Source organism: Lissotriton vulgaris, unplaced genomic scaffold (assembly GCF_964263255.1).
Source record: "Lissotriton vulgaris unplaced genomic scaffold, aLisVul1.2 SCAFFOLD_3538, whole genome shotgun sequence".
NCBI lineage: Eukaryota > Metazoa > Chordata > Amphibia > Caudata > Salamandridae > Lissotriton > Lissotriton vulgaris.
The window spans coordinates 169,309-192,989 of NW_028243220.1; the positions used below are offsets into that span (position 1 = coordinate 169,309).

The window sequence follows — 23,681 nt, forward strand, 5'->3', positions numbered from 1 at the left end:
GGGGGTGAGTGGGCGGGTGTCACCTTAGTGTCCCTGGGAGATCGGGAGATGGTGCCAAAGATCCAGGTGCCCCCAAATACTACAAAGTATGGGCAATGGGTTACCATCAATGGCCAGAGAGGGGAGGCTCTGAGAGATACAGGAGCCAGCATGACTATGGTGAGAAGTCAGCTGGTGTCTCCAGAGCAGGTTGTTCCTAATGTACTCCACCCCGCCGCGATGGCTGACGGCAGAATGGGCCACTATCCAGTGGCTGAGGTTCCCTTTGAGTGGGAGGGGGTTGCAGGTTCACTTCGAGTTGCCGTAAGCCCTGCCGTGCCAGTCGATTGTCTGTTGGGGAATGACATGGAACACAACACTTGGAGAGAGGTGGAATACCGGACGCATTCTGCGATGCTGGGTACACCTGACTGGGCCTGTGTCAGCACACGGTCTGCGACTGCCCGGAGAGGGAGTTCGCCTGCGTTGGAGCCTGGAACAATGGCCCAACCCGCTGCTAAGAAGGGACAGACCCGGAGGCAGAGAAAGCCTGCTCCGGCTTCCACACCCCATGAGACAGATCGGCCACCTGCGGTGGTGGACCAGGAGTCCGTGGAGGGGGAAGTAGACTCTCTGGAGGATTTACCCATCCCTGCGGAGTGGCCTGTGGAGGGGGGTCCTACCAGAGAGGAATTCTGTAAGGGGCAGAGGGAGTGCCCCACCCTTGAGGGACTGAGGCGACAGGCTGAAGCCCAAGCAGCAGGTGATGTTACGGGACATTACCATATTTACTGGGAGGATGGACTCCTCTACAGTGAACCCAAGGTACCCTCGCCTGGTTCATCGAGGGCCTTGGTAGTCCCGCAACAGTACCGAGCCTTTCTTTTGGAATTGGCTCATGCCATACCCCTGGCAGGACACTTAGGCCAGGACAAGACCTTTGCACGGCTTGTCCTCCACTTTTACTGGCCTCAGATGAAAGTGGCGTCCAACACATACTGTCTGACATGTGTAACCTGCCAGGCCAGTGGGAAAACAGGGGTGAAGCTAAAGGCTCCCCTGGAACCACTTCCAGTCGTTAGCACACCCTTTGAGAGGGTGGGCATCGACATTGTAGGGCCCTTGGATCCACCAACAACAGCTGGTCACAGGTTTATCCTGGTTCTGGTGGATCATGCCACACGGTACCCAGAGGCAATACCTCTGAGGACAGTCACTGCACCTGTAGTGGCAAGAGCCCTAATGGGAATCTTTACCCGCATGGGATTTCCCAAGGAAGTTGTGTCCAACAGGGGGACCAACTTCATGTCAGCTTATATGCGGGCAATGTGGAAGGAGTGTGGAGTGACCTACCGGTTCACCACTCCTTATCACCCCCAGTCGAATGGACTGGTGGAGAGGTTTAATAAGACCTTGAAGGGCACTATCAGAAGTCTGCCCTAGAGCCTGCGGAGGAAATGGGATGTCCTCCTACCCTGTTTACTCTTTTCCTACAGGGAAGTGCCCCAGAAGGGAGTGGGCTTCAGCCCCTTTGAGCTTCTGTATGGGCACCCTGTACGCGGTCCTCTCAGCCTGGTGATGGATGGTTGGGAGAAGTCTCCCAGGAAACCCCCCCAGGATGTGGTGAGCTACATGCTGGCTTTCAGGAGCCACATGGCAAAGTTGTGGAAGCAAGCTTCTGACAACTTGGAAGCCAGCCAGGCAGTCATGAAGGAGTGGTATGACCACAATGCTCACCAGGTGGAATTGGAGCCTGGACAGAAAGTGTGGGTGATGGAGCCTGGAGAGCTTAGCGCCCTCCAGGATCGCTGGACAGGCCCCTTTGAGGTGTTGGAGAAGAAGGGTAAGGCCACATACCTGGTGGACCTTAAGACCCCTCGACAGCCCCTACGGGTGCTGCATGCCAACCGACTCAAGCCCCACCATGAGAGGCCCGAAGTCATGTTGATGATGGGTCAGTGGAGGGAGTGATTCTCTCTCCTACTCTAACTCCTGAGCAACGGGAGGACTGCCGCCAGATCCTGGAGCAGTACTCTTCGTTGTTCTCCCTTGTCCCGGGAAGGACCCACCTGTGTACCCATGATGTGGACACAGGAGACAGCCCACCAGTGAAGTCCAAGACCTACCGGCTGTCTGACAAGGTGAAGGCTAGCATCCATGGAGAAGTTGCCAAGATGCTAGAGCTGGGAGTAATTGAACCTTCCAACAGCCCTTGGTCCAGTCCGGTGGTGCTCGTGCCAAAAGCCGCACCACCAGGCACCACACCCGAACTAAGGTTCTGTGTGGATTACCGAGGACTGAATTCAGTAACCAAGACTGATGCTCATCCGATCCCTAGGGCGGATGAATTGATTGACCGGCTAGGAGCTGCCCAATATCTGAGTACCTTTGACCTCACTTCAGGGTACTGGCAGATCTCCTTGACAGATGGAGCAAGGGAAAGGTCAGCCTTCTCCACGCCTGAGGGACACTACCAGTTCTGTGTGATGCCCTTTGGGCTCAAGAACGCCCCTGCCACATTTCAGCGGCTGGTGAACCAGGTCCTCTCTGGATTGGAGAGTTTCTCTGCTGCCTACTTGGATGACATTGCTGTCTTCAGTAGCAGCTGGGAGGACCATCTGCAGCATTTGCAGGCCGTTCTCCAGGCCCTGAGACAAGCTGGATTGACCATCAAAGCCAGATTGGGCAGGGGTCGGTTGTGTACCTTGGACATTTGGTGGGTAGGGGGACTGTGCAGCCCCTGCAGGCGAAGATTGAGGCAATCATGGCCTGGGAACCCCCCAAGACACAGACTGAGGTCCGAGCTTTCCTGGGCCTCACAGGCTACTACCGTCGCTTTGTGAAGGGGTATGGCACTATTGTAGCGCCCCTCACAGAGCTCACCTCCAAGAAACAACCTCGACGGGTAGTTTGGACAAAGGCTTGTCAGCAAGCCTTTGAAAAGCTGAAACAGGCAATGTGTGCGGCACCGGTCCTGAGGGCCCCAGACTTCTCCAAGGAGTTCATTGTCCAAACAGATGCATCAGAACATGGCATTGGGGCAGTGTTATCGCAACTGAATGAAGAGGGCCTGGATCAACCCGTAGTCTTCTTATCCAGGAGACTGCTTCCCCGGGAACAGAAGTGGAGTGCCATTGAGAGGGAAGCTTTTGCGGTGGTGTGGGCTCTGAAGAAGCTGCGGCCATACCTCTTTGGCTCGCACTTCCTGGTTCAGACTGACCACCGACCCCTTCGTTGGCTGATGCAGATGAAGGGGGAAAATCCCAAGTTGAGGTGGTCCATCTCCCTACAGGGAATGGACTTCCGGGTGGAACATCGGCCTGGAGTGGACCACGCCAATGCAGACGGTCTCTCCAGGTATTTCCGCCTTAGTGATGAGGACTCCCAAGGGGTTGGGTAGTTCTCCCCACTTTCAGCTGGGGGGGACGCGTGTTAGACCTGTCTGGCTTTTTGGCGAAGTCCCTCCTAATTTTTATTTATTTTGTCCCCTTTTTGCCCCTCATACCCTTATTAATTTTTGTGTCTACTGACTTTTGTAGGTGTTGGCCAGGGGAATAGGTGTTTTTTCTCCCCCTCATAATCTTTTACCTCAGGCCCAGAGGCCTGTTCTGACAGGAAAGTTGGCACCACCTAAAATGGTGGCCACCAACTGCCACAAACAGAACTTGGCCATAGCCTAACATAGGGCATTCCAGAACCTTCTGGTCCATTCTGGACCACTGAAGGGCAGCCTATATAAGGCGGAATGCGGGGCAGCCATTTTGTCTACCTGTGGAAGTCAGCTGGAGGACAGGCTGTAGCTAAGGGTGGGAGAGGTTAGACATAGGGTTGACCTCCTAGATAGGGAAGCTGCCTTGGGTTGTCACCTCAAAATCCCCCTTTTGGGTTATTTGTCCTGACCCCGCTGTGTAGGGTTACTGGAGACCCTGGGCGCCTAGCTTGCCCCTTGTCCAAACTATACAGGGGAAGTCCAAGGAGAAGGAGACTGCAGTGCTGCGGTGCGCAGTCCTCTGCCCAGCAGAAAGAGACTCAGGAAGGATAACCTTCTTCCCTAGATCCCAACCCCTATCTCAATTTGAGCTCTAAAAGGACCTTGCAGAGGGGGCGCTGAGGTTAAGAAAACGAACTGGCACAGCTCTACCTTCCTGGGTGCTGAGGAAGACTTGTCCCCTGGAAAGTCCTGGTTGTTCATGCAGCTGGCTGGACACGGGAGCGCCTAGTGAAGGGAAGCGCCTGCCCCGGGATCCACTGAGCTTGAGAGGCTTCTCTCTGGACGGGATCCCCGGAGTGCCTTCCGCGCTGCTGGCGCGTTGCTTGGAAGAGTACTGTCTCACACTTCAGAAGCGCCATCGCGCATGCCCGCTGTTGAGATCGCCACCCCCGCAGGAGGAGCCTAGAACCGAGCAGGTCCAGGCGAGTAGCGTCCTTCCTGGGAGCGGCCGCCGGGAGAGGCGGGAGAAGAGCGAGCGCTTCCACGCATGCCCGGTGAGGAAGTGTCTGCCCTGAGGAGAAGCGCCGAGGGAGCGTCTCCGGATCGTCAAGTGCTGCCGAGTTGACCGCCGCGCAGTGGGCGCAAATCCTTCCCGGTGAGGAGCAGAGGAGAGGCCAAGGTGTGTGGCTTCGTCTTTACCCCCCCCCCCCCCCCCCACCCCGCTCGAGTGCCTCGGAAAGGAGCTGACGCGAGCAGGAAGGGGGGAGTTGTGCTCACCGTCGTTCCTCCGCCCCAGCCTCAAGTAAGCAGCTGGCACGGCAGGAGGAAGAAAAAGTGAGGCATTGAAGCCAGAAGGAGCCTTAAAGCAGCGGTGACGCGTGGGGACTGGGACAGCATCGTCCCCACGCTAAAGTAAGGAGTAGGGAAGAGGGGCCCCTGGGGAGTTCTGAGTAACTGGGGATAACTTAACTCTGGTTATTGTTCTCAGCTGTGGAGAGGAGGAATAAGAGCACTCTATGGAAGCCAAAGTTAATTAATGCTGAGGTCTAGCTATATATCTCAGGTTATTTACAGAATTGAATGCGGAATAGTGATGCTGGAGTCTGATGCAATGTTTTATTGAAAACAGCTACTGAAGCAGGTTAACATCTCTGGAGGTGGCACTACTGATGTACATGACTCCTAAATGTGATGGAAGATATTATTAATGCAGATTCTTAGTGCCAGTTACACTGCTGAAAAGTTCTCTAATAATTCCATGAAATCTGCATGTACTTGTATTGAGCTGTAGTTTTCTCTCCCAAGGTTCTAGCGGATTAATATTTCACCTGATTGATTATTAAGTACTGAACTATGAATCATAGAGTGTAAGAGTACTGACAAGTTAATTGATTAATTGCTTAGCAGTTTAAGAGATATAATTGCTGATACTAAAAGTGACCTGAAATGTTCTAAGTTAATTATATTGTGAGAACAGAAAGTATATTATTTTTATAAAGCAGCACGTATTTTCACACATTTTTGGGTGTAGTGTTTTCTTTTTGAGTGCTATTGCGTGGAGTTACTTTTGGGTGGTCTGCAACCTTTACACTGAGCCTCTGATATGCTAGTCTTGCCCTAGGCCAGGCTACCCAGTTCCAACAGTGTGCATTGAATTTTAAAGAAGAAACCAGTCCTCCTATTTTCTAGAAGGTTCACTGGAGCCAAGCAAGCACAAAGTACGGAATGGTTCCTTCGCTGATAAAGGTGGTTGCAGCACTATTTAGTGGAGCCATGAGTGCAGTCCACTGAGGCAGGCCTATGCAAGGTAATCAAAAGAAATCCGCCTGCATACACAATACCCATTTACTCAATGCTTTAGTAGAGAAGTGTATGTGCCCACAAATGGGGAGGTTTTCCTTCACCAGTAGACAGGAAGGGAAAAGGATAGAGTATGACAAAGCAGGATATCATGCAAGGGTCAAGAAAAACCCATGACACAAGTTAAGGGAGCAAGCACACACAGTACCGAAGTCTACTCTTCCACAGAAAGGCACCAGCGAGTTGTTACTATTTGCATACTGTGCTTGAATCTTGCTTGTGCTGCTACTTTGGCACACGGAAAGCAATTTGTTCAAAACAGAGCATATAGCCCAGCAGTTTCAAGACTCGAAGATGAAAATCAATACTGGAGTACAGCAGTATCCGGGATATGAGAAAAGATAAGGTTTCGAGAAGCCAGCCGGGCTAGCTGCAGCAGCCTAACATGTTAACTCCACTAGTGGATAACAGGGTGGAAAGTGAGGAGCACAGACCTGTAGATCTGCATCTTAACTTAAGCCCTGATGACTAGTCAAGCATTTACAAGGAGCGTCATCTCAACCAATAAACCCATCGCATTATTTTACACATACATGTCTGGTGGGCTGATCATGTGGTACCTTTTGTTACCTCGGAGTAGCGTCTTTCACCAAAGATTAAACATTTCAAATGTCCCAAACACCACTCCTGAGAATAGTTACTCAAGGAGTATCAGGCACTCTCCTCAGTGAAGCCTGAAACGTAACCGGTATGAGACTGCAGCAGGAAAGGAAGGCATGGCTTGTGTGCCCTAAAACATCACTCTACCTGCTGCAAACAACTCTTGTTAAAAGCGCAAAGAATTTAGATTCCACAAGTAACCACTGTGCAGATGAGTTTCCTGAACAAAAGGAGCACAGAATCACAAAGAAGTAACCAAACATGTCATAACGAAGACTACTGGCCACGATTAGAGACCTTCCAGGTACATATTTGTACCATTGGCAGGTTGACAATGAAAACATTTCACCCAGCATAAAGGAAGGCCACCATCCCTTAGCACAGGAATAAAACACATTTCCCACGGGTAGTACATAAACCGGTAACAGCCAACAGCCAATAGTTAAGAGAGACTAAAGATGAATACTCCACTGAAACGAGCCGGGCTCAGAGGTGACGGCAATGTCTTAAGCAAATGGCTGAAAGAGGCTGGACGGGAAAAGATCCCGCTTGAGAGGGCACGATCCAGGCTCACTGTAGGGATATTGTTTGCTATAACTGTTTGACAATTGCACTGTCAAAACCCAGATCTTAAAAATAGCACTTCTGTGTGGAAATGATTACATTTGCATCTAAGTTTTAGACTGAACTTTAAAAGCTTGGCCTGCAGAGTTTTAGAAACGATCACTTGAGGCTTCTTTGATCGGTCATGGCTTTACTGCAATTCCGGTCCATCTTTAAGGGTCAACATGTGTGCCTCACACTCAAACACGCATGTCAACTCAAGTGTTAATCTAAGGAGTGAACAATTTTACCAAGAAGACAGTGTAGAGCAAATAAAAATCTGCTGCAGAAAGTTGCTGAGTAAATCAAGCACTGGTAACGAGGAGCTGCAAGTTGTACTTCTGAAAGCTCTTTATCGGTTGTTCACGTAAGGTCTGGCGACAGTGGTGCAGAACTAAAAAGTTCACCAGTACCATTTAATGAGAGCGAAGGGGGTAGCCAAAACAAGTGAACAAAAAGAAACCATTTCTTATCCAATGCATGCATCACTGTCAAGTTATTCAAATAAACCCACAAAAATGAGCGGTATGTAACTTACCACGCAATTTTTAGCACGCAGTACCGTTACCACAGATCCATTACCACGCAGGATCCATTACCACGGATACCTTTACCACGCATTATTCTACAACGCAGGTACTATTACAACGCATACCATTACATCGTAAGTTTATCTTTTTTTAATAACATTTATTAGGGGTATTGGGGTACAGGGGTATTTTTAGGTTTAAGGGCTGGGTATGGGTTTTGGGGTATAGGGGTATTTTTAGGTTTTAGGGCTGGGTTTTGGGGTACAGGGGTATTTTTAGGTTTTAGGGATGGGTATGGGTTTTGGGGTATTTTTAGGTTTTAGGGCTAGGTTTTGGGGTACAGGGGTATTTTTAGGTTTTAGGGCTGGGTATGGGTTTTGGGGTACAGGGGTATTTTTAGGTTTTAGGGCTGTGTTTTGGGGTACAGGGGTATTTTTAGGTTTTAGGGCTGGGTATGGGTTTTGGGGTACAGGGGTATTTTTAGGTTTTAGGGCTGGGTATGGGTTTTGGGGTACAGGGGTATTTTTAGGTTTAAGGGCTGGGTATGGGTTTTGGGGTACAGGGGTATTTTTAGGTTTTAGGGCTGGGTATGGGTTTTTGGGTACAGGGGTATTTTTAGGTTTAAGGGCTGGGCATGGGTTTTGGGGTACAGGGGTATTTTTAATATATATTTACAAATATTATAATTAAAATTAATTTCATTAATATAATTATTTAATGATTAAATAATGAATAATTAAATTAAATATTACAAAAATAATTTTTTAAAATATATTTATACTTACCTATACTTACGATGTAATGGTATGCGTTGTAATAGTATGTGCGTTGTAGTGTATTGCGTTGTAAGGGTATCCGTTGTAACATGACCTGCGTTGTAAAAAATCTGTGGTAATGGTATGCGTGCTAAAAGTACGCGTGGTAACGTCATATATCCGCTCCTTTATGAATATTGCGTTCTAAAATAGACTGAACTTTGCATTTCATTTAAGGTTCAACCACTACATAAACTATTACTTCCATGGTTAGGTCACCCCTCTATTCATTAGGAAACCTGCATATCTGCCAGTAATTCCCCACCCCTCTTCAAGCGCCTTGAGACCCTCTGGGTATGTAGCGCGCTATATAAATTTTCTGACTTGACTTGACTAGACTTGGGCGGTTAACTTCGCTCGTGGAGTTATCTGCACTCTGCAGAGCTCGCGGAGTGCAGAAAACTCTGCTTCGCAATGTTTTTTCCCCCCACTCACAATCGCGAACGGTAAATTCACGAACGGTAAGTTTGCGAGCTGCAGCGAGGGTAGAATTTCAACCCGAGCAGCAGGAATACCAGCACAAACTGCAGTTCGCCCTGCACTCCGCCACTCGCTGAACTTTGTGGAGTTTTGTTGTAAATGTGCAGAGTTCTGTGTAGCAAAACTCTGCGAACTACGGCCAGGCCTGATCTCTGCATCAATTTAGGGAACAACTTAAGACAAACCTTTGAAAAGCGGCACACACGGAGAGACAACCACTCACTGGACCGCGTTATGCCTTTAATCAAGTGGGGACTTCTTTGCTTCTGACCATGTACAAAGTTCTGCACCCTTTTTGATACGTTTGAGCAGTACAAATATACAACATATAATTGACAGGAGTTGTACAATCTGTATTTTATTTTAGCGATTAAGGGAGGTTGTGACAATTTATCTACATGCGTCGGATTTCAGGAACGGAGCTTTCTGAAACACAAAGATAATGCACTGCAAGGACACGTAAAAGACCACTTAGCCCAGCAGCACTGTTCCACCGCGCATGAAAGTTACAGAAGTGCAGTTACATGCAGAAATCAAACTGCACAACCTGTCAAAACGCAAGTCATGAAAAACGACCCAAAATAAAATTCTTTTGATATATGGAGAATGTATGTAAAGGTGTTGAAAGAATTTCGGTTAACCGTCCCTGTTTGTTGTCTAGCGGTAGTCAGTGCGTTCTCTTAAAATTAGAGAAGAAAGAAACCGTCTCGATCGATTGCTCAACACTCAGCGGAACGAAGTATCGTGGCTCAATGGTCAATCAGGAATGATTGACCATTGAGCCACGATACGTCGTTCCGCTGATGGAGGATACGCTGTCTCTTCAAACCGAACCTTTGTAAAAAGCACCAACAGATCTGAACAACGTCCAACACTTCTGAGGTGTTATTCTCGTGTTGAGCAATCGATCGAGACGGTTTTATTTCTTCTCTAATTTTAAGAGAACGCACTGAACTGAAGAGCGTCTCACACGACCGGTGTTTTAATTCACCTAACGCAACCGACTGAGGCGGTCTGCATGTTTTTCCCAAGAATTTTATTGGTTATATTATAAATTTTTTGTGACAGCCAACTAAAGGAGACACACCCTCTCACACCCCAAGGGAGTCTTTGCTTCAGCAATAGAAAAGTCATCGTCCTGATGATGGTCTTCTTGACATCAGCAACCGAGACCGAAACGTCGACATTCCATCAACTCCACTAATGTTGTTTCACAACACTTATTCATAACCACATTTAATTGATCATTTTGGGTTGTGTTTTGTTTACCAATAAGGAGCTGATGTGTTTAGTCATGAACTATAGATACATTGTTCTCAATCTTTGTTCATGATTTCTTGCTATAATTAATTTGTACATTTATCTCCCACAACTTGTTTTCAGTAAAGATTATTTGAAACATAAAATCCCCTTGCTCTGCTTTTCTTCTGACCTTTCAGTAATTCATTTAAAGCAATTTTGTTATCCTGTGGATACTGTTGAGTGTTACTATGGTACAACTCAGAACTTAGACCGAATGATCTACAAACAAATCCCTTGTAGCACTTTTTTGTTGTGAATTGCACTTTGCCCAAGCCTACAAGGGTTTATTGGGTTTCCCCTGCTTATAACTTCCAGTAGATCCAACGCACCTTAATAGACCCACGGCTGGAGTGCGCCAGAAGGATGGAGCTGCCTTCCAGTAGATCCAACGCACCTTAACACCTTGGCTGCTAGGTGTTTTCCCCTCCTGTGCTGCAGGCTCCACTTTCCCATTGTTCATGACGAGCTCAGCTCGTCATCAGCACAGCTCAACCGTGCATCATGACGAGCTGAGCTCGTCATCAGCATCGAAAGGGTTAATAGACCCAGGGCTGGAGTGCGCCAGAAGGATGGAGCTGCCTTCAAGAAGATCCAACACACCTTAATAGACCCAGGGCTAGAGTGCGCCAGAAGGATGGAGCTGCCTTCAAGAAGATCCAACACACCTTAATAGACCCGGGGCTGGAGTGCGCCAGAAAGGTGGAGCTGCCTTCCAGTAGATCCAACGCACCTTAATAGACCCAGGGCTGGAGTGCGCCAGAAGGATGGAGCTGCCTTCCAGTAGATCCAACGCACCTTAATAGACCCGGGGCTGGAGTGCCCCAGAAGGATGGAGCTGCCTTCCAGTAGATCCAACGCACCTTAATAGACCCGGGGCTGGAGTGCGCCAGAAGGATGGAGCTGCCTTCAAGATCCAACACACCTTAATAGACCCAGGGCTAGAGTGCGCCAGAAGGATGGAGCTGCCTTCAAGAAGATCCAACACACCTTAAAAGACCCAGGTCTGGAGTGCGCCAGAAGGATGGAGCTACATTCAAGTAGATCCAACACACCTTAAAAGCAAAGACCCGGGGCTGGGAGTATGCCTGAAGGATGGAGCTGCCTTCAAGAGGATTCAACGCACCTTAAAATGACCAAGGGCTGGGAGTGCATCAGAAGGATGAAGCTACCTTCCAGCAGATCCAACGCACCTTAAAAGCAAAGACCCTGGCTGGGAGTGCATCAGAAGGATGGAACTGCCTTCAAGTAGAACCAATTCACCTTCATTCCTTGGGGGAAATCAAGCCATTGGTTACAAATCCAAAACAAATTATTTGGAAGCATCAAGACTCATGAATGAAAATTGTCAGCACTGTCTCTTTGACAGGGTCAAGGCATGTTTCATGCCAGGCTCAGACAACGAAAGTCATGTCACTCAAAATACAGGAAAGCACAAAAGCCTAAAACGAGAAGAACCACCAACCATGTTAGAAGAATCGAGAAAGTAGCGCACAGAGTATACGTGTAAAATAAGTGCAGAAACAAGCAATAAAAGCCATCTTTAAATTGCTTAATGCAGTGTGAATCACAAGAGTAAACACTCGATTTCGAACGTTAAGCAAGGCTTACAGAAATGCAGTGCTTTAACAGCAGGTATAGAGTTATTTAACCCCTTCCACGCTGATGACGAGCTGGGCTCGTCATGGCGTAGCCTCCTCGCACGCTGATGACGAGCCCAGCTCGTCACGTAAAGTGCGTTTTCGCAAATCCCAGCGTGCGAGCGGAATTCCGCTAGCGTGCATGGTGTTAACTAAAGGGCGAGGATTGTCCTCAGCAGGTGTACAATACTCTTAATACTGACACAGCTTCAAGCAGCATTCCTCAGCAGGTTTACAATACTGTTGGTGGGAATGCACGGGCACTCCTCTGAGACAATGCTTCTAGCAGCTGTCCTCAGCAGGTGTGCAATACTCCTAATAGTTTTTCAAACAAGGGAACCCAACGGCAATAGGGACCTTGGGTGTGTAAGCTATTTCTAAAGACAGTGGTCCCTAGACAGTTATGAATTTGAGGCAACAAATAAACATATGCTAAATAGACAATATGCTCTGTGTCCAGCAGGACAGAATACATTTTTAAAATAAGCGTATAAAAGGAGATTCATGTACAATTACAAGTGGGACATAGCATGTGTCCAACACACAAACAGACAACAAAAATATAGGGGAGGGTTTTTTCAGGCAAGGGAAAAAGAGTCTGTATATCATACAATTTAACTGACTTGAATCGCATGGAAGTACCATTGTACAGTCTAATCCACAGTGTTTAGATACATATGGTACATGCAGTGTAGATGACGTTTCGATACCTAGGGGAAAATTCATGGGATCATCCTCAGGACATTCGATATTAACATGCTTGCATACAAGCTCCCAATACTGGCACTCCTCTGGCACTGCGCTCCTAGCAGCAGTCCTCGGCAGGTGTACAACAGAGGTGTACCACCATCCCTATGGAGTACTGGCACTGCGCTCCTAGCAGCAGTCCTCAGCAGGTGTACAACAGAGGTGTACCACCATCCCTATGGAGTACTGGCACTGCACTCCTAGCAGCAGTCCTCAGCAGGTATACAATGGAGGTGTACCACCATCCCTATGGAGTACTGGCACTGCGCTCCTAGCAGCAGTCCTCAGCAGGTGTACAACAGGTGTACCACCATCCCTATGGAGTACTGGCACTGCACTCCTAGCAGCAGTCCTCAGCAGGTATACAATGGAGGTGTACCACCATCCCTATGGAGTACTGGCACTGCGCTCCTAGCAGCAGTCCTCAGCAGGTGTACAACAGAGATGTACCACCATCCCTATGGAGTACTGGCACTGCGCTCCTAGCAGCAGTCCTCAGCAGGTGTACAACAGAGGTGTACCACCATCCTCTGGCACTGCCTTCTAGCAGCAGTCCTCAGCAGGTGTACAACAGAGGTGTACCACCATCCTAATGGAGTACTGGCACTCCTCTGGCACTGCCTTCTAGCAGCAGGTGTACCACCATCCCTATGGAGTACTGGCACTGCGCTCCTAGCAGCAGTCCTCAGCAGGTATACAACAGAGGTGTACCACCATCCTATTGGAGTACTGGCACTAGTCTGGGACTGCGCTTCTAGATTTCCATTCAAAGTCTTAAGAAACGGATAGAATTTCCGATCTGCTCTTTGTCCAGTGTGTAATTCCTGCCGAATTCACAGCCTCCCTCGGGTTCACATGACAGCACTGCCCAGACTCTGGGAGTGGTGCTGTGATATTAGCGTGCGGTGCTGGTGCCACCCCGAAGCAAGGGGTGGACTGTACACGGGATCCTGAACACAAAGGACACGACGTCCTGCCCTCGGCTGCCAAGAGCGCCATGCAAGCATGCCCCAGGCTTTACATCACATGTGCGAACATTAACTGCTGGCGCTCCTCCAACGAGGATGAAGATCAGGGGCGGCGCCCCCTGCAGGAAGCAGCATGGCGAGCACACGGGGCTTTCTTCTGAGGGCACAGATACAATCCAGTCCTGCACACCGGTAGGGTCGGAGACTAATAATGCAAGGCTATGGAAAGGTTCTTTTTGTAGCAGTTTCATCCGCCCATCTCCAAAATGGTAAAGCAGAGAGTGAATTGCCCGTTGTAGTTAGTGAGATCAACATCCTTACAATAACAAGTCCTACATGGTGTAGTGCTACCTGTGTATAGATGCGGGACTAAAATATCATTGCGATCTACACCAGACTGATTAATATATATATATATATATATATATATATATATATATATATATATATATATATATATATATATATATATATATATATATATATGTGTGTATTAGGGCAAAAACAACACCGGCTCACGCAGCAGGGTTGGATACTTCATGGGCATTATTTTTATGACCGTGGCAAATAATTGTCTTCTGCGGAATACTTGAGAGCTGTGTCGTGTTTAAAGGATTGCACGAGTGCCACACACATCTGGCGAGAAAAAAAAATATTTTAAAAACTGCACTTTACGAGGGCACCATTCCGCCCAAAGTTCCTGCAAGCCTCACCTTAGATGAACTAATTTCTTAGCGTTCAATGCCATCTGCGGCTCCCTCCCTTGCCAGCTCTCCGTTGCATGCCCCGGGGGTCTAGGTGCAGTGAATCACATTGTTCGTAAAGCATGCCCGAGCAGGATGCCAACCACCAGACTGCCACCCACCCTCTGCCAGTCCACGAGCTCCACCATCTGCTGCCACCCTCCGCGAGTCATGCCACTAGGTGCCCCTCGCCTGGTGCACCCAGCGAACAATGGAGGGCCCGAGATGCCCTCCATGAACCACGGCACTGGGTGCCCTCAAAGTGCCCTCCTAGCGCACCCTCTCAGGGCACACACCCTTCCGCGCGCCAGGCCGCCATGCGGCCCTCAAGGTGCCCTCTCTACCGACACCTCCAGGTGCCCTCCAAGTTCACCCCTCCCAGGTGCGGAGCCCCTGCGGTGTACCCCACTGCCACCCCACGTGCCCCAGACACAGCGCCCCCGCCTGCCCCTCCCCCCCTCCGCCGGTGCTCGGAGGCTGAAGGTGACCTGGGCCCGGGTGTCCTTCCGGGTGCAGCGCACGTGGAGCTCCGGGTGAGACACGGGGACCTGTGGGGACAGAGCGCGGGGGGCGTGTGGGGACAGCTGCCGTGACCGAGGGCCCCGTATGGGCTGGCGCGTTCCCCCCCAGGGTCCCTCGGCGGGCCTGGGTTCCCCACCAGAGGGGGCGGATATGCCGGCTCTCAGAGGCCACGTGCGGCCTTCCCTCGTGCGGGCCCTGTCAGCGGGTCTCCCCCCACGGTGCGCCCGTCTGTCAGGGGCAGGCCCGGGCCCTCCACCGCCCCCCGGGGTCACGGACGGAGCCCGCACTCACCTGCGCCCTCCGGTTCCTCAGCGCCCGACACCGCAGCCGAGCCTCCGCGCACGCTTCAAGAGGCACGTCCGACGGGGGGCGGGGCCGAGCGCGGGGCGTCCGCCTCGGGGGCGGGGCTTAGAGGGTGGAACCCAACCCGAAGCGAGGCTTACCGTGGATTGGCGTCGTAGCGGGGTTTAGAACGGAGACGTCTGCCAGGGGGCGGGGCTTAACGTGCGTACAACCAACGCCGGGGGCGGGGCTCAAGGTTGGGGTGACCTACTCAGGGAGTGGCTTACCACCGAGTGGCGTGCAGATTGACGTCAAGGGGGCGGAGCCGCTAACTGTCATTTCCAGCTCCGCCCTCCAGAGGGGCGGTTGCCTGTTCGTGACGTCGGAAGGCTGGGCTCCAACTGTCACTACCTCCTGTGTCCTCGTGAGCCGCGCGAGGCTGTCAGTACTCACGTCCTGCTCTCATTGGGTAAAACCACTTAATCCTTTAAATCCGAGGGTGCAGGGGCCAGGGGTGGGGTGCGCTGGGGCCAGAGTCAGACAGCAAAGCACCAGGGGCTGAAAGTAGCACCCCTGGAAGGGCCCATGGTCCTGGTAACATTAAAAGAAGAGCCAGTCTGACCTCAGATGGGATAGCAAATGCATCCTCATTTCAGGGTCAGTCAGCTTGCTGCTGGCTATACATTAAAATGAGCACCAGCATGCTCCTGGTGCACAGAGCAGAGCCCCCATCCATAGAGTCAGCACTAGTCTGACCTTTATTTTTTAATTTTCATTAATATGTTTTGCACTAATGATCATTTGAACTCCACCTAACCAAGCAGTCCCAGTCCTCTTTTCCTCAATTTGTACAAACAAGAATTGTCATGTCTCGGTAAAATAACGTTTCTATGATTTTCAGAGGCAAGGCTGTGACCTTCCGAAGAATGATAAATTGTATTTTCAGCAGATATGAACATGTTCAAGGTTCTGTTTTAGCAGAATCACATTAAATGCAGCAATATTAGTTCCAGTATAGGTGGTGTCCATGAGAAACTCCATGTGGTAGAAGGAAATACTTTCAAAGTGTATTTTTCTAGCAACTGTTTCAGTCTATTTGATTCTGATTATTTTATTTTATGGGAACCATCTGCAACTGTATGAAATCCTTTGTCCACAACTCTATAAAAATGCGCTTATTTTTTGGAAGTGTGGAGGAGCCCTTTTCTTTTTTTTAATTTTATTATTATTTTTATTTTTTTTATCCTCATTTTGCGAATGAATGTATAAGGATTACAATAGAGAACTTTAGGACTTCCACTTTTATTCCTTCACTCTTTTCTTATATTTTCCGGCCACATAGAGTACCCCTTTGGTGGAACTGTCATGTTATAGTCCTCCTGTATCCTTTACCATATTCAATAATTCATGGCGGCAAGGAAGGAGAGCTAGCCTTTTTGGCTACTCGATGGGAAATTATTCCCATCTGAATTATTGTCACCGCTTTAATCATCGGACAAATTGTTTTAATCAAGTTTCTCTTATGTATTATTAGTATAATAATTTTCCCAAATTTCCCAGAAGTTAAATTTTTTGGAGAGTTTCCCCTTTCTATCTAGTTTGTTAATGGTTATAATGGAATTAAGCCAATCTTCATGCAACGGAGGCGTTGGCTTTACCCAGTTCAGACAAATCTCTCTTCTGGCAAGAAGTATCAAGACAAATAATAGATTTTCTTGTTTTCTGGTTAACCTCTCGTTACTTACATTTAGCTCAGTGCATATCCCAAAAATAATTAATGTTGTACTTACATTTAGGCTTGTTCCCAATGTCCGAGATATCGTGTTACCTACTTCCTGCCAGAAGGGTTCCAGTCGTGGGCATCTGTGAAACATATGTATGTCGTATGCCTTCTCTAATCCACACTTGGGGCAGGATTTTATGCTTGCTCCTTTGAATTTTGACAGTTTTTTTGGTGTCCAATATGCCCTATGCAGTGTGAATAAGTGATTTCGCTTTAGACGCGCTGGTTTAATGATACTCCAACATTTTTCACATGATTTCTTCCATAAGCTATCAAGTTCTGAGTCTATGATGTTTTTACTCCAAGTCGATTCCGATAATGAGACGTCATCATCTCCTGGCGTGATTATAGCCCAGTACCATATAGAAATTTCCTTTTTTATTGGGGAGGTTTTCGTGATCTCTTTCTCTATTTCTATATTTCCCGTTTTTTTCTCCAACAGGGAGCTTGCCCAGCTTGTAAGTTGATAATATTTAAATTTTGAAAGGGTCCCGTTAGTAATTTCGGTAAGTTGTTCCCAAGGCACTATTGAGTTCTCTGTCATCAGTTGTCCCCATTTGTTAATTCCTGCCGTTCTTAGAGGAGTTGCTAGGGCATCTTTTAGGCATTCAGGGGTGCCTGGTGAGTCCCATATAGGGGCTGCATAGCTGTAGTAAGGAATGTTTAGTGCGCTTCTTACTTGATACCAGAGTTTTGCCATATTTTTTAGTATCTTTAATTTTATTTTTTAAAGAATTTGGGATGTCCAAATTTAAACAGGAAATGGTCAACTTTATTTGTTAGTATTTGGAGATATTGGGGGTAAAAAACATAGCTGTTCACCAGTGATCTTGCATTCTTGAATTGAAAAGCTCTATAGTATTCCATAATGTCTGGACTGGCTATTCCACCTTGTAATTTTCTTCTTCTCATTTTGTTCCAGGCAATCCTTGAGCCTTTTGACGCCCATATGAAAGTCGTTATATCTCCTTGTATTTTTTTCAGCTGGTTATTCTTAAACTCCAATGGTATGACATTAAAAAGGTAGGTAAATTTAGGAAGGATCGACATTTTCACCAAATTAGATCTTCCTATCATGTTTAAAGGTAGCTTATCCCATACCTTCAGAAGCTTATTCATTTCTAATGAGATCCTACTCAGATTTATTTGGGGGATTTTTTCGAGATCTTTTACTAAGATTATACCCAAGTATTTTAATTTATCCTTTGTGTATGGGTTATTCTGTTGTGTATTCCAGCTCATTGATTCAGTTTTTGCTTCATTTATTAAATATCCAGATACCTTCCCAAACTCTGAAATTACCTTATTTATTGCTGGGGAGGAGTTTTGATAATTTCCTGTAAAAATCATTAAATCGTCCGCATATAGAGCCACTTTTTTAATCCAATCCTGATGTTTAAAAGGGATTATTGATTCATTGTTTCTTAATGTGGCTGCCAAAGGTTCAATATATAGATTAAAGAGCAAGGGAGACAGAGGACACCCTTGTCTTGTTCCTCTTTGAATTGTAAAATTATTAGTTAGACTCCCATTAACTAGGATTTTTGCTCTCGGGTTTCTATAAGTCTCAGATATTAGTTGACTAAAATTTTGACCCAGGTTATATTTATTGATAAGTCTGTTTAGAAAGGACCAGTTAACTCGATCGAACGCTTTAGCAGCGTCAAAAGTTATTATTGTGAGAGGGATTTTTTCACTTGTAGCTAAGTCAACTGCTGCAAAAAGTTTGTGGGTTAGATTAAATATTTGCCTCTCTTTTATAAAGCCCTTTTGGTCTGGATGTATCAATTTTGGCATTACCAAAGCTAATCTGCCTGCTATTATTTTGTGAAGATTTTATAATCACAGTTTAGTAGGGATATGGGTCTATATGACTCACAGACTGTGGTTTTTTTTCCTGGTTTTAAAATAAGACTTATAATGGCATCATGCCAGGTATCCGGAGTTTTTTCTTTTTCCCTATATATTTTGTTTAGTAATCTTGTTAGTGGGGGGGTTATAACTTCTTTTAATGCTGAGTATAGTTCATTTGGAAGAGCGTCAGGCCCAGCGGCTTTCCCTTTTTTCAAAGATTTCAAGACTGATTTTACTTCTTCCATTGTTATTTCTGCGTTTAGTTCTTCATTTTCCAGATCTGATAATCTCGGCAGATTTAGAGAGTCCAGATATTCTTCTGATTGCTCTGGAGTAGAGGAGGAATCTTCCACATACAAATCGGAGAAGAAATTTTCAAATTCCTGCCTGATTTCTGACTCTTCAGACGATGTCCCAGGCTGATTGCTTAGTTGTATTTTGTCTATTTTGTTTCTAGTCTGTTCCGTTTTAGTTTTCCAGGCCAGTAATTTTCCGCATCCCTCACCATACTCGTGAGTGGCAAGTTTACTAGCTTCCCACTTAGTTCTAACTCTGTCTTCAAGGTAGTCTGCTAGCTTTCCTCTTAAATCTTTTCTTTCCTTTTCCAATGTGTTTCTTGTTTCTAGGTTCGGTTCTGTGTTGATCCGTACATCTAATTGACTTATAATTTCTTCCTTTTCTTTAATCTCTTGCTTGATAAGTTTTGCTCTGTGGGCCCCCAGGCTTATAAGTTTGCCTCTGATGGTTGCTTTGTAAGCATCCCAGGTAATTTGATCTGAGGTACCTACTTTATTATCCTCGAAAAAAATTGCTGAGGTTATGTTCAGATCTTCCCTTATTTTTGGGTCCAGAAAGAGAGTGCGATCTATTGTCCATCTAAATTGAGATTTCTTTATTTCAAAGTGCACTGTTATTTGAACCGCTGAGTGGTCAGACAAATGTTCGGGCAAATGCTCCAGAAGTTTGATGCTTCTATGGAAGTCTTTACTAATCAGAAAATAGTCTATTCTGGACTTGTGGCCTAGTTTTTTGTTATGTAGGGTAAATGGGTGCTCCTTTTTCCCTTTCTCTCTCCACATATCGATCAGTTCTAAATCTCTTTTATAGATATTAAGCCATTCTCTCATTTTTGGTAGATTTGTTTGCCTTCCTGGAGGAGATCTATCTAAATTAGGATCTATCATAATGTTAAAATCACCCCCGAGCATAATTGGGTCGGATGTTGTTAACAGCTCTGAGTACAAGTTTTGTAGAGGGTTTGAATCATCAATATTTGGACCATAATATCCCGCTATTATTAGGTTATTTCCATATATCTTCACTCTTGCTACAGCCCATCTGCCTTTGCTGTCTACTGTTTTCTGTATAATTCTTGCATTAAGTGTTTTTTTAAAAAGTATTGCAACTCCCTTTATATTGCAATTTTGGTTTGTACAGACGTAAGAATCTATCCAGTTCAACGACTTTATTATATGTTCCCATTCTTGACTTAAAAGATGGGTCTCTTGGAGAATGATGACTTCACTATCCACTAATCTTAGATATTCAAAGATTCTCCTCCGTCTACTCGGTGTTCTGAGCCCATTTACATTCCATGATAAGATTTTAAAGTCTTTCACTGATTTAGACATGGCCTTTTCTTTTTGCTAAGTTTTTATTCCTGGTTTCCATTCATTTATCGTTCTCTTGCGCACTCCATTGCTTTGTTCTTGAGGATACTTTTTTTCAATTTTTTCCCTAGTTTGCTCCCCACCCATGGTGTCTTTTTTACTTGATTTTATATTTTTTCTGTGTTTATCTTCGCCCACCCCGAGGAAGCCTCCCTTCTTTCTTTTGGGCGTTATGTTCACCCTGTTCGAGATCCACACTTTGTCTTTTTTACGTTACCTATCCTTAAAATTATGTTGTAGTGCGTAACTTAGTCTTAATCTGTTCAATGAGATCCTCCACTTCACTTGGTTCTCTGATGTTATGCATTTTTTTCTGCCACATGATTCGCAGTGCGGCGGGGAATCTCATTTGGACCGTAGCTCCTAGGGTTTTCAATTCGGCCATATATTGACCTAACTCCCATTGCCTATCTTGTGTGGCTTTTGACATATCCGAACGTATCCTAAAGGTCCAATTGTCTTTCTTTAGAGAGCTGCTTTTTAGACCTTCACTTAGGATTCTTTCTTTTAGAGTATATGTTTTGAAATTTATTAAAATCCTTCTAGGCGTCTTTCTGTCTCTACTCTTTCTGAATGGATCTCGATGTACTCTTTGAATATCGTCACTCAAGTTTATGTCCTTTGTCCATGGAAAGAATTCTTCGAGCAGAGAGATAGAAAAGTTCTTTATGTCTTGCCCTTCCAGATTTTCCGGTACATTTAAAATCCTAAGGTTATTTTTTCTTGCCTGGTTTTCAAGGGATTCCAGTTTTTCTTTGGTGGCTTTATCCGAGCCCCTTAATTTTCTTATCTCTGACTGGTTAGATTCAACTCTTTTATTGAGGGACACCACCTCTGACTCTATTGCAGCCACTCTATCGCCCAGTGAATTCAGCTTTTGTTCTAAAGTCTCGCATACTTCCTGGATCTTAGCCTGATTGGACTCGGATACCAAGAACCTTTCTTTCATCTCTCCTAGAACTTTCTCCATGAGACTTTCCATGAGTTTTCCAGTTTGCTCTAGGAAAGTTTGAGGAGGAGGATAGTCAGAGGGACAATTGGATGTACTTGCGGCAGATTCAATTGCGGGAGTTTCGGGACGTTTAGGTACATTCTCAGGAGTTTCTGTATTTTCACTTTGTATATTTATGTCGCTAGTTGACTCCGTACTCATTTTTGAATCTTTATCAATCAGATTTTTGGAGGATTCTTCAATTTGGGGTAGCAGAATGGGAGGGCTTTTTCCCACTATTTGCAGGGGCTGTTGCACTTTAAAAAATGATCTCAGTGAGGGTGTGATCCTAAGTTTGTGCTCAGAGAGGGCTCCTGTTTTGTCTGGTTTTGGTTTGGGTTGACGTTCTAGCTCTCTATTAGTAGAGCTTTTCTTGTATTTTTTCTGAATAGGCAGGGTTACTTGTTTAGGAGGTTGTGTAAAACTTCTCTTAGAAAATTGCCTATTTCTAAGGCAGTAGCTTGATATCACTCCACCTCCTTTTTTAAGTTCTGTTTTAATACGCGCTTATTTTTGGAAGTGTGGAGGAGCCCTTTTCTTTTTTTTTATTTTATTTTATTATTTTTTTTTTATCCTCATTTTGCGAATGAATGTATAAGGATTACAATAGAGAACTTTAGGACTTCCACTTTTATTCCTTCACTCTTTTCTTATATTTTCCGGCCACATAGAGTACCCCTTTGGTGGAACCGCCTGGCCCTCCCTCCCTCCGCCGGTGCTCGGAGGCTGAAGGTGACCTGGGCCCGGGTGTCCTTCCGGGTGCAGCGCACGTGGAGCTCCGGGTGAGACACGGGGACCTGTGGGGACAGAGCGCGGGGGGCCTGTGGGGACAGCTGCCGTGACCGAGGGCCCCGTATGGGCTGGCGCGTTCCCCCCCAGGGTCCCTCGGCGGGCCTGGGTTCCCCACCAGAGGGGGCGGATATGCCGGCTCTCAGAGGCCACGTGCGGCCTTCCCTCGTGCGGGCCCTGTCAGCGGGTCTCCCCCCACGGTGCGCCCGTCTGTCAGGGGCAGGCCCGGGCCCTCCACCGCCCCCCGGGGTCACGGACGGAGCCCGCACTCACCTGCGCCCTCCGGTTCCTCAGCGCCCGACACCGCAGCCGAGCCTCCGCGCACGCTTCAAGAGGCACGTCCGACGGGGGGCGGGGCCGAGCGCGGGGCGTCCGCCTCGGGGGCGGGGCTTAGAGGGTGGAACCCAACCCGAAGCGAGGCTTACCGTGGATTGGCGTCGTAGCGGGGTTTAGAACGGAGACGTCTGCCAGGGGGCGGGGCTTAACGTGCGTACAACCAACGCCGGGGGCGGGGCTCAAGGTTGGGGTGACCTACTCAGGGAGTGGCTTACCACCGAGTGGCGTGCAGATTGACGTCAAGGGGGCGGAGCTGCTAACTGTCATTTCCAGCTCCGCCCTCCAGAGGGGCGGTTGCCTGTTCGTGACGTCGGAAGGCTGGGCTCCAACTGTCACTACCTCCTGTGTCCTCGTGAGCCGCGCGAGGCTGTCAGTACTCACGTCCTGCTCTCATTGGGTAAAACCACTTAATCCTTTAAATCCGAGGGTGCAGGGGCCAGGGGTGGGGTCCGCTGGGGCCAGAGTCAGACAGCAAAGCACCAGGGGCTGAAAGTAGCACCCCTGGAAGGGCCCATGGTCCTGGTAACATTAAAAGAAGAGCCAGTCTGACCTCAGATGGGATAGCAAATGTATCCTCATTTCAGGGTCAGTCAGCTTGCTGCTGGCTATACATTAAAATGAGCACCAGCATGCTCCTGGTGCACAGAGCAGAGCCCCCATCCATAGAGTCAGCACTAGTCTGACCTTTATTTTTTAATTTTCATTAATATGTTTTGCACTAATGATCATTTGAACTCCACCTAACCAAGCAGTCCCAGTCCTCTTTTCCTCAATTTGTACAAACAAGAATTGTCATGTCTCGGTAAAATAACGTTTCTATGATTTTCAGAGGCAAGGCTGTGACCTTCCGAAGAATGATAAATTGTATTTTCAGCAGATATGAACATGTTCAAGGTTCTGTTTTAGCAGAATCACATTAAATGCAGCAATATTAGTTCCAGTATAGGTGGTGTCCATGAGAAACTCCATGTGGTAGAAGGAAATACTTTCAAAGTGTATTTTTCTAGCAACTGTTTCAGTCTATTTGATTCTGATTATTTTATTTTATGGGAACCATCTGCAACTGTATGAAATCCTTTGTCCACAACTCTATAAAAATGCGCTTATTTTTTGGAAGTGTGGAGGAGCCCTTTTCTTTTTTTTTATTTTTTTTTTTTTTTTTTTTTTTTATCCTCATTTTGCGAATGAATGTATAAGGATTACAATAGAGAACTTTAGGACTTCCACTTTTATTCCTTCACTCTTTTCTTATATTTTCC

General features: G+C 46.9%; 1 protein-coding gene across 3 annotated transcripts in view; it reads right to left on the reverse strand.

The window, feature by feature from the left end:
* TFRC (transferrin receptor) overlaps nt 1–22,522 on the reverse strand; it is a 160,526-nt gene extending 138,004 nt beyond the window's left edge. For 2 of the 3 annotated variants that reach the window (XR_015303846.1, XM_086948533.1), the window contains exon 1: nt 22,360–22,522. The gene's annotated coding sequence lies outside the window, so the exon portion shown is untranslated. Of the gene's footprint in view, nt 1–15,008; nt 15,099–22,359 lie in introns of those variants that run through there. The other variant, XM_086948534.1, reaches the window with a different exon arrangement.
* Between the last annotated feature and the right edge of the window lie 1,159 nt (nt 22,523–23,681).